The sequence below is a fragment of the Acartia tonsa genome, chromosome 2 (genome assembly GCF_053477335.1).
Source record: "Acartia tonsa isolate MP-2025a chromosome 2, ASM5347733v1, whole genome shotgun sequence".
Taxonomy (NCBI): Eukaryota; Metazoa; Arthropoda; class Copepoda; order Calanoida; family Acartiidae; genus Acartia; species Acartia tonsa.
Window position 1 is genome coordinate 56504764 of NC_137261.1, and position 12117 is coordinate 56516880.

Genomic DNA, 12117 nt, shown 5'->3' on the forward strand with positions numbered 1-12117 from the left:
ACTCAAAATTGATTGCCTATGTATACCCTAATTTCCGAAGTTGTACAGCAGATAACACAAATATTACAAAATCTATTTTCAGCTACTCCGGTCAAAGGGAAAAGCGATATAATAACGATTTATACATTTTACATCCAAACTTTTATTTTTCAAATTTTTATTTTTTTTTTAAGTTTGAAGCTTTTTTAGCTATTAGTAAATATTGAGATAGGATGAGGAAACTATGTACACAACCGGAAACACAAATTCAGCTGAACTCTGCTTAGTCTACCCTCCAGCTATCAACATCTATGGTAGCCACTGAGTAGACACTCTACCCTTTTAGACTCCCCCCAAGGATACCCCATCCCCCAGTCATCATACCCTCATCTACACACACTCGCAAGGCGCACCATCTACCCCTCTCCCTCAGCTGTCCTACCCCACCACACACACACTCTCTCTAGGCGGGCTATCAGCTGACACAAGGTGCCGGTAACAAAGCCCTCTCATTGGAGGAATTATTTCCTACCGACAGATAAGGGATCTGATTGGACCAGCGCATATTCATTTGGTCACATGACCTCAGGCTATTGGCTAATCTAGATTGATTAGTATAACCCGCGTGTTTTTTACACCAGTTTTTATCTGACCACGCTCGAATATACATCTCAATTATCAATTATATAAGTGTTGTTGCTTTATAAAATGTCAAAAAAATTGCTAACGCAGGACGCCTTAGCTCAAGTAAGGTCATTCTTACAAGATGACATAAAAGATGCCATCAGTCAAGCGGTAACACAGAGCGTGCAAGCATATGAGAAACTTCAAAAGGTGAGCAACGACACTCTTAATAAAACTTTTTTATCTGAGATTCGTGGTCTGCGTGATTCTATTGAAATTTTGAATGTTAAACACCACGATGAAATGAATGAACTTCGAGCGCTAATGAAAGGTGATGAACTTTCGTCGGAACAGCAAATTGCTGTACGTGTAGTGTCGTTAACAAAAAACTTTGAGAATTTTGTCGTTAACGCAAATGCGCGAGAAAAATGTCAATCCACGCTCAATGATTATTTTTTGACCGTCTCTGGAGTATTCGCGTAAACAATGTGCAGTGCCCATGGCTTGAAAAAACGCCGACAAGCCGTGAAGTTTTCGACATTGTCATCAAGCCTGTCTTGCTCGAAACAGGACCCTGACGCGAACGTTAACTACTCTAATATAATAGAGTACTCTCACCCTCTAAGCCAGAGGGTGAAAGGTCCCAGGAATTATATCTTCAGATTTTACTCTCGCCATATGCTTTTTCAGTTCATGATCAACAAGAAGAAGCATTTACAGTTGTTGGACAAGAAGGCTCGAGACAAGACAGGTTGGACCAGCGCCGCAGCAGTATCATTCGACGGTAAGAGTTATCTTAAGTGCGCCCACGATCTTGCGGACACAAATAGAAGCCTGATGACCTACCTACATAGCACAGGAATCGCATCTAGGACCAAACTGTCGGGTACAAGCGTCGCCTTCCAACCCAAAGATGGCCCCCCTAAATGGATAAAAGTGCAGAATCCTATGGCTCGAAGCCACATTGGGTTGATCTCTCCACTGCCTCCCCTTCAGGAAATATTAAGCACTGATAATCTGATAGTTAAATTTATGCGTGAGAATGGCCAATCTAACCGTAACCTTTTCTTTCAAGGTTTCGAAGCAGAGATCAAGAGTCTGCTGCAGGACCTGAAGACCAACAAGCTGCGTGGAATCCAGACAGAGCAGGACCATGAGGATCAACATTCTCCAGATCATAGTATCACTGCTGATGCTATCTCCACAGCCGAATTTCCTGCCATTGAGAATTCTGGTGCCGCAATTCCCGCCAAGACAGGTCCGGCCCCAGGTACAACACCAGGCTCTACAACCACAGGTACTAATGCAGCATCATCCTCGGTATCGACAAGGTCAGCAGCTGCCAAGCCATGAGCAAAGCCATGAGCATTCCTCTATGGATATCGGGTCAAATATAAGCCTTGAAAAGGTTATCGTCATACTAGTAATGTACATCTTGTACAGATTTCACTTAAATTGAGCAATTACTAGGTATTACTAGGTACATACCAATAACAAAGCTCAAACTCAACTTATTACGCTTAGTCGTCTTTATAATATTATTAAAAGTACCATATGTACTTATATATCATGTGAGTTGTTATTATTATTATTATTATAATCTGTATAATCTGTCAATAATCAAAAATTCAATGAAAAAGACTGATTAATGATAATCGTTGTGTAAACATAAACTGGTAATTGGTAATTAGTAATTAGCAAACTAATTTTAAATTTCACGCATCAATCTTGACATACTTAATTATAGCATCAGATCCTTCTATCCTAAATTTTAACCTAAATTTTAACCTAAATTTTGATGTCTTCAAGCAACGTTTTCTTTTTTCATTCATGAAGGTTTATACATGGTTCTTGCGCATGGTCTTCTCGGGGACTAAGGGATACATCAGAATTTTAGCAAGGGTTGAAACTTAATTCAAGAACAGCAGGGTTTTTGTAAATGGTCGAGGAACGTTAAATATAAGTGACAAATAACTGTGGAATACTACCTAGGACTTAATACACATAGAAATTCCTTTTCTCAATGCAAATCTTTTTTTCGAGCACCAAATTTTAATTTCTTAATTTTTAATCTTAACTTTATTATTTTTTGGCAACTTAACTTAACATTAAATTTATTTTAGACTACTTTGTCCGGGTCAGTACAGCCAGGAGCTCCTGGAGAGCGTACATTGTGTCCTTCGAGTCCGACCTAAGTACCTACATCCCCGTCGTCGGGTCGTCGTTGCAAAATAGATTTCTTACTAGATGTTAACCCCTGCAATTAAATTCATCCAACAAAATTCTTTACAAACTCTCTTTTCTTACATTACAGTTTTAGACAGTTTTTTGGCAATTTTTCCTTTCAATATTTTAAATTATCAACAATTTTCACAAAAAACATTTAACTTTTAATCTTAACAATCTTTTACTTTTTTTCTTTTCAAACTTCAACTTAATAAATTACTTTTACGGGGGAGCGCATCTAGAAACCTGCTGAGATTCTCATATTTTATTTAATATTCCAATTTTAATCAAAATTCTTTTTTTCGCAAAATCCTTTTCTTTCTTTTTACCTTTTTTCTTTTGCTTTCTTCTTTTTTACTATATCAAGTCACACGAAATGTCTATATGTCATGATTAGGTTCATATTCCCGTGTCTGCGCAAAATTTATCTATCTGTCTAACCGCTAGCCGGTCAATTCGTTGACCGGTCACGTACTAACATTGCTGTAAAGGTTGACATATGGAGGGTATGGAGAAGGAGGTGCAGGCAAAGCTGAAGTGAAGGCGAGCTCGCAGATGGTAAAGCGGTGGAACCACGAGCGGATAACTTTCTGATCCGCGTTTATCAAAATCCGCAATTATGTTTACCAGTAATAATAAAAACATATAATTATTATCGATATAATATGAAATATTAACATGTAATTTCAATATAATAATTAATTGTCTATGTGATTTTCTCATAACAGGATTGAAGAGTTATTGAATAAAAGTTCTATTATTATTATTATAAAACATTTTCAACTAGAGCTGAGGTACAAAGGGATAGGACAATGGATGATAATTTTTTTGCACCCCAAGTGATAAAAACCTCTTTTGCAGATTAAAATTATTGGTGTAAAAGTTTTTACACCTCTGCTTTGCACCAAGATTTGATAAAATTTTTAATGTTTTTAAGCCAAAAATTGATAATAAATTCTGGGTACCAGTATAATTTAAAGTCAAGAGTACCATCTCTTCCTAATTTTCAACTTTATCTCGGGCAGGTTTTTATTATTATTATAACAAAGGGTTAAAAGGACGGGTAAAAAGTCATTTTCAATTTACCTTCATAATATGTTTTCTCGTATTCATTCGAATCCGGTGGATAGGAACCGGTTCTTATCCATACCAAAAAACTATGTCTAGCATCGTATTATATCCAGTATTCTACGAATATAGAAATGTACAATCATAAGATTAAAACCAGTTTTCTAGCCGGTGCCTCCGGCACCTCGGGGCTAAAAAAACTAGTTTTAATCTTATAATTGTACATTCTATATCCGCTGAAAGCCGTTTATAATACGATACGAGAAATAACTATTATTAACGTTAAAAGGAAATTCTGTAGATATTTGTTATTTTTTTCAATAAAAATTATCTATACTTTCAGTATATAGGGACATTGCAGTGTAAACTATTCTGAGCTGGATCTTTAAATCATTTTAATGGAGCGCCAAATCGGGTTGAGCCAACTTTCCACCAATGAAAGCACAGCATTTTACGAAATGCCGCGCTGTGATTGGCTGAAATTGGCGCACCCCGATTTGGCGCACCATTAAAATGATTTAAAGATCCAGCTCTGGTCCCCAAAGTTTTACTAACACGTTCTCTAATTCGTTGATTTAAAGCTTTACAGATTTTTATTTAATCTGATTGGTTCACATTCTAGCAGTGTCTAAACTTTTATCAATAATTTGAATCTGCAGAAGGAGTAATTTGTTTATCATCATTGTGGATGTATATTAATTCATCGTCAATTTTCTTATCCCTTTAGATCCCTGCAAATGCCATATCTTTGGTCTCCATGCAGTGACAAATTTGTTGAAATGATTATTGCGCTGGCTGCTACTGCAGGGTTTTACAGGGAGGCACAGTTATGGAATCTCTACCACAAAGATTTTTTTATCCAATCTTGACAAGTGAGGTATTTTTGGAAAGAGGAATATACATAGAAAACGCCTATGTAAATTAGAAAATCCGCAGAAATCATATTTGCAAGTTATTTGCAAAAATCTGCAATTTAATTTGCAAAATTAATTTCTTGCCTTCAATGACTTATTTATAAATAAATCTTTTATGAAATATGTTTATCTATAAGTTTAGAACATACTTAAGGCAAAAAAAAATTCTTTAGTGTTACTTTTTTCACCCTATATATGAAAAAAGCAGTTTCTCACAATTTATGATAAAAAGAGGTATAGGAACAAAAAAATGTGTTTTTCTTGATGTAAACACAATAATTGGCATAAAATCTATCATCCTAAACGTAAAAATCAGATATAGAATCCTTTTTAGAGGAAATATAGTGCAAAAAGTAACCAAGACATTTTTGCAAAGTATGAAAATCTAAAGAAAATAGTCCTTTTTGATTTTGATATACATATCAGATAAATGGATTTAAAATTAGTGATCAAAAACTATAAAACAAGTTATAACTTTTTTCAACCCTATCATTGATTAAAATGCACTTTTAGGTTTACTTATTACAAAAGTTGCACATAAAAACTCTTTTTATTTAGTTATTAAACAAAATAAATTCAAATCAACAATTAGGTGTTTTTTATAATGCAGTAGACCATTATGTAGTTGGTTTTTTGGCATTTATTTTGTTTGATTACTTCATAAAAAGAGTTTTTATGCACTACTTCGGTAATTCTTAAACCTAAAAGTGCAATTTAATCAATGACATTGTTGAAAAAACTTATAACATGTTTTATAGTTTTTGATCACTAATTCTATATACATTTATCTGATATGTATATCAAAAGCAAAAAGAACTATTTTCTTTAGATTTTCATACTTTGCAAAAATGTCTTAGTTACTTATTGCACTATATTTCATCTAAAAAGGATTCTATACCTGATTTTTACATTTAGGATGATAGATTATATGCCATTTATTGTGTTTACATCAAGAAAAAACATATTTTTTGTTCCTATACCTTTTTTTATCATAAAATGTGAGAAACTGCTTTTTTCAGATATAGGGTGAAAAAAGTAACACTAAATAAATTTTTTTTGCCTTAAGTATGTTCTAAACTTATAGATAAACATATTTCATAAAAGATTTATTTATAAATAAGTCATTGAAGGCAAGAAATTAATTTTGCAAATTAACATTGCAGATTTTTGCAAATTACTTGCAAATATGATTTCTGCGGATTTTCTAATTTACATAGGCGTTTTCTATGTATATTCCTCTTTCCAAAAATACCTCGCTTGTCAAGATTGGATAAAAAAATCTTTGTGGTCGAGATTCCATAACTGTGGAGGGAGACGACATTGGAATGTAAATTGAATTGAAACCCAAAGTGTTGCAACTATAATTGAATACTATTGGTTTGTTTCCAGGAATAAGGTATAGCCAACAAGCGAAATAAATCTAGAATAATATTTGGGGGGCAGATAAAAAGGTCGTGTTGACCCCCAACGACAGCTGAAAATCAAGTATAGGTTTCGTGATTTTTTTCCGAATTAATTTCGTTGTTGGTAAAAGCTGGTGTGTTTCAAACTTCTAATGTCCAAATTTTTCAACCAATTACTTTTCATCTACAGATGGGGTGATTTTGTTATTTTTGGGAACGTACAACAATTTATCTTCCCTTGTCCTATCCCTTAAGATCCATGAGTGTTGTGTGTGTAAATATGTATGCAGGCATGCAGAAGAAGTGAAAAAAGTAATTAGTGCATTACAACGAATTCATATCATCCTTGTGCCTGCCCCGAAATATATAGCTCATTGCTGGACCCATAAGACTTCTTGTAGATTTATGTAAGGTTTATTCAAAAGTTCAGAGGTCTCTACTAACTAGAATTTTAGGTCAAGTAACATTCAATAGTAAATCAACCCTTTAATTACATGGCCTTTGTCTGGACATGCTAACGTTGCATGGTAATGAGTAGAATAAAAACAACATTACCAATTCTAAATTTTCAGTATTTGGTATTATAATTTTGTATCATCACTGGGGATGTACATCAATTTATTAGCCAGTGTCTTATCCCTTTAGATTGATCCCTGGTTTTACATTAGGTTAGGTTAGCTAGTATAGGGTAGCCATGGGTTAGGGGGTACTCTCTGAGTCGCTAGCCACTTAAGGGAATCACCAAATAAAGATTTTTTTCTACCATTATAAAAAATAGGTTTTATTTTTACCTGGTTTATAAAACCTTAGTCGTATAATAATTTTTGCCTGCGAAATGTCTGGAAATTTGTTAATCATTCTGTTTGAATTGAATACTGTTGTAACTTGTTGTTTATTTCCTCGGAGCTTGATTCAAAGAGATAGAAAGTGTGTGCTGTTAAGTTAGTAGTAGCGAAGCTATTATATAATCTGAAATGTCTTTCTGTTTGTTAAAAATGGTATTGGGAATAGTTATTTCTCGCATCGTACCATTGAACAGCTAAAAAAACATGTTTTTAGCCCCGAGATGCTGAAGGCACAGACTAAAATACTGGTTTTAATCTTATGATTGTATTTTTCTATTGCATAGAAAACTGAATATATACGATGCTAGTTTTTTCGACTGGATGAGAACCGGTTCTAATCCGCCGGATATTAATCGGTTTCCAATAAATACGAGAAAACATATTAAGATAGACTGCTGAAATTTAATGTAAATATTCTGATAATTATTCATTGTATATTTTACTTTATAAGTCAGTAATGACATTATGGGCTTAAAATTAATAAAATAGACCAATAACCAATTTGATTTTAGACTTATTATTTTTACCATGTGATTGCAGTTTTTATGTTTATAAGCATCTCTACTTATGTTGTCATCCTTGTTTAGTTTATTTATTACTAGATTTTGTGAATTATACATTTTATACTGAAATGGCAAATTTTCTCGAATATGAGTTACTAAAAATATTATAGGCCTCAACAGTCAGACTTTCAACTTTCAATTTAAAAAGAAACGGTAAAAAAGAATTTTTCGTAGGGATAATTTTTCTCCAGGGGCGATTTCTCTTGAGAGGGTGATGGTAACCTACCCCTCTCAGGACCTACCATGTAAAAAGAACCATTTAGTGGTTAGCGATATCTTTCGGTACACACAGACACATAGAGATCATGTTACTTTATTATAAGAAAATGAAAATTAAAAAAAAAATAGAATCCATCCAAATCCTGACAGCCACGAGAGCTATTCAAAACCGAGATAGATTAATTGAAAGGTACTTAAAAATACCAAATTACCTACTTTATGCGTGTTTTTGCTCCATTTACAAATTACCATCAATAATGAGCTTATTTAAGGCTATTTTTTTTATTTAAGTTGAGTTCCTTGTGCATGAAATTTTAAAATTAATCATACATTAATTAAAAGGATAGTTATAATCCTCTGAAAACTGACAGACAGACTGACAGACAGAAGGTCAAAAGATCCATACATTAACACTTGAAGAGTAGCTTCGCTATTAAAAAGTCTAAACCACACTTTTCGTACCAAACTACAATATCTTTGGTTAGATATTAACATAACCAATTTGAGTTTGTAATTAGATGAAAAAGTTTGATGTAGTTATATTCTAAACTTTGTTGTGTAAACCAGTTTTATATTCCAAAATGGGTTTATGTTATGAAAGTGGCTGTGTATACATGCATTTTTACACGTAAATAACATTTTTACATATAAAAGTAACATGATATGTGTCTGTCTGTACTGAAGGATCTCGCTAACCGCTAATTTGTAATTGTTCTCCTTATATCCTGGGAAGGTTTATAACCATTTTGGGCGAGAGTTATCCACCCCTCACCCAAAGCAATTCAACCGCAACCACTTCAAGTACCCCTAGAGGCCTCTAGGGGCCTAGTCGATAGTTATATGTTTTAGCAAAATACACTAAACTTGTCGTACAATATACATAAAAATATATTACTGCGTAATAAATGCAATAAATGTAGAATTGAGAAATCATGTTTAAGTCGCATATCAATTATTTAGGAAAGATTGAATAGTTCTCCTGATGCAGACAATAGATGTATAATCCAGACAACTACCTAGATCTACTGTTAGGGCCCTTTTTCGTCTTCTAGCAAATTGCTTTCTGCTCTTTTGTAGCGACTTAGTTGTGTTAATATGCCCGACGCTATTGATTGATATTCAAAAACCCAATTATAAGTCTACGGGGGTAGGGGGCAAATGGTTGTTTAACCCCTTCCTCCTCTATTGTTTTACTCTGATATTCAGACAACCAAGACTTTTGGAAAATGTATCTTTTCACTGTAAAAAGGGAGCTCACTGATATTTAGTTAGAAATGCTTTTTTGAACATGAAGAAAATCTCTAAAATTATAAATCTATCCTATATATATATATATATATAGTATGTTTTCTTTTGTCTGAAGCTTATAATCTCAATAACTTCTGAAATGATTGAAATCTCTATTTTATGGTGGCTTCTTTTAGGTCCCGGGATGGTTTCAGGCTGCTTTTAGATTATTCTTCTAATAAATCAATACCCTTTTTTTAAATTTCCCTTAGATTCCAGGGGCGTAACCACTATTCTTTATCAAGGACTGATACAATCTCATTTACAATTGCTACTATCTTAATTTTTATATAAATTATTGTTTTAGAAAGATCTGTTTCTTGTTAAAAATCTTTTATGGTTTGGTTTAAAAACATTTGTATACAAGTTTTATTTGTTTATGATACCATTAAGAGAATAAAAAAAACAAAGAGAATGTTATTTGGCAGTTTCAATGCTACATTTATAACATGCATTAACTTGTGCATTCGTGATAATGACTCGATAAATCATACCACTTTACAGCTTTATTCTGCATAATTATATATTCTTTATGTTGTAAAAGTTTTGTTATTATCACAATAATATTTTCTAGTAATGACATCCTCAATGTTTATTAGAACATTTTTTTATGTTTTCCCCGATTTTTAAAAGCGAAGCTTTTCTATAATTAGGGTCGGTCCGTCCGTACGTCCGTCCGTTCGTACGTCTGAGACAGATAGCTTTTTTCTTTAATTTAGGCATGTTAGAATTGTCCTATCGATTTCAAACTTTGCATGGTGATTCCTGTAGTAGTTAGGTATGATTTAAAAAGCGTAGCAACACTATAATCATTACCAGAATGTCCGTAGTCCATTTTAAACATGTTGATTTTTAAACAAAATTTTTTTATGTGATCTAATTATCCGAATGTTCTGGTTTTTGGTATACTGATTCATGAGGCTTTTATGGATGTTGTCATCCTTTTTTTTCATTTTATATAGATAATTTATGAATTACAAGTGGTTAAGTCCCCTTCCATCTTAGGTCTGTTTTTTATGTTAATGGAAAGGGCACAAAAATAGCCAGAAACCATCCCAAACCTATGTGAAGCTTTCCTTAAAAGGAGAACTCAATTTCCGAAATCTTTAGCAACAGACAAAAAAATACACTCATATTATAGGATGGCGGTTTCTTTCAAAGTACCTTTTCGAGCATAGCAACCTCCCTACCCTATTTTGATACAAAGTAAAACAATTGGGAGGGGGGGATGGGGCACCCCGAAGTTGTTAGGTAGAAAGAATAATAATACCTCCCCTCATCCTTTTTAATTTATTTTAAAAAGGAGAGAAAGCGCCTAACTTTTGTTACCCATCTAACTATACAAATTGCCATAATCCACATTTAAGCTTTAAAAAAAAACTAACAACATTTTTTTCAAAAATTATACATTTCAAATGCTGTTAAATATTAAAACATATTCTAATTCGCAAGTACAAAAACACTTCTGGGTAGAGAACGTTGCAAAATCTAAATTTTCTTTGGTATTTTAAAACTGCATAAATAAAGGCTAAAAATTTCTGATAATTGCAGAAAAAAGTCATGAAACGTGAAATTATTTTTGCACACACTGCTGCCAGGGAGGGGAGGGGACACTGGACTGTACATTATACTGATACCCATTGATTTATAAACACTTTTCTTTATTTGTTAGCACAAAAACTTTCAATATATCTTGATTTGTTGGTTCAAACATTTCAACCAATGACTTTAATTTACAGGGATTATTTTGCAGTCTATCATTGGGGGTATTCTTCAATTTAATGTTCATTGTCTTATCCCTTGATATCCCTGCTGCTCAGTAGTATAACAGTCAGGGATCTAAAGGATATGTCGCTTGCTGATAAATTTATGTACATCCCCACAGATGATAAACAAAATTAATCCTTCTGTAGATTACAAACAGTGGTTGAAACGATAGGACACTTAAAAAGACCACCATCAAAATTCAACAAAAGTCCCCAAGGTTTGTATGCCAACGAATAATATAATGTTATTATAAAACTTTGGGGACTAGTGGTATAAACAGCCCAATGTCCCCTCCCTCCCTGTATAGCAGTGCTGTGGCATGTCAGGAAACATTTGTGTCCAACAATTTGATTAGAGTATGCAACCACCAAAATTGGTCATTATTCCTATTATAGGTCCTGAGACAAACGCAGGAGTGACAAACGTCGAAAAGGCTACTTAATCTAACCTAACTTATTTTAAATCTTACAGGTTTTTAAATTATTTAACCCCTGCTTATTTGTATATTCATATATCAACCTAGCCTAACCTGTATAGAGATACTTACTTAACTCAATATTTTAGACGCTTCTGCGTTTGTCCACTCTGACGTTTGTCCTGGAACCCTATTATACACTTTCATTCTTTACTTTCTTAAAACATGCACCAAAATTGTTATACAAGCTTGTATTATATGAAAGAATAAATGTAATAAGTTTAGATGTATAACCAGACAAATACCTGGCCTCTTTCTTGGGGACCTTTTTTGTCTGCTATCAAATTGCTTTTTGCTCTTTTGTAGCGACTTGTCTGTGTTAATTTTAGGCCGATATTGACAGATATTCAAAGACCTAATTAAAAGTCGGCACAGGGTCCATAAGGTAGGAATCTACAATTATTTAATCCTTCCTCCTCTATTATTTTACTCCAATTATGAAAGTTTTAAGGTTTTATAAGGTTTTATAAGGTTTTATAGGTTTGTACAACCCAATCAAGAGTTTATATAAGTCCCAAAAATTTTCCAATTCACGAATGAGGTATGTTGTTTGTAACCAGAGCATACACTCCCTTCCCTTTTAAAGAATAGTTATTTCTTTCATCGTATTATAAACGGCTTTCCGCGGATATAGAATGTACAATTATGAGATTAAAACTAGTTTTTTTAGCCCCGAGATGTCGAAGGCACGTGCTAAAAAAACTAGTTTTAATCTTATGATTGTACTTTTCTATTTTCGTAGAAAAC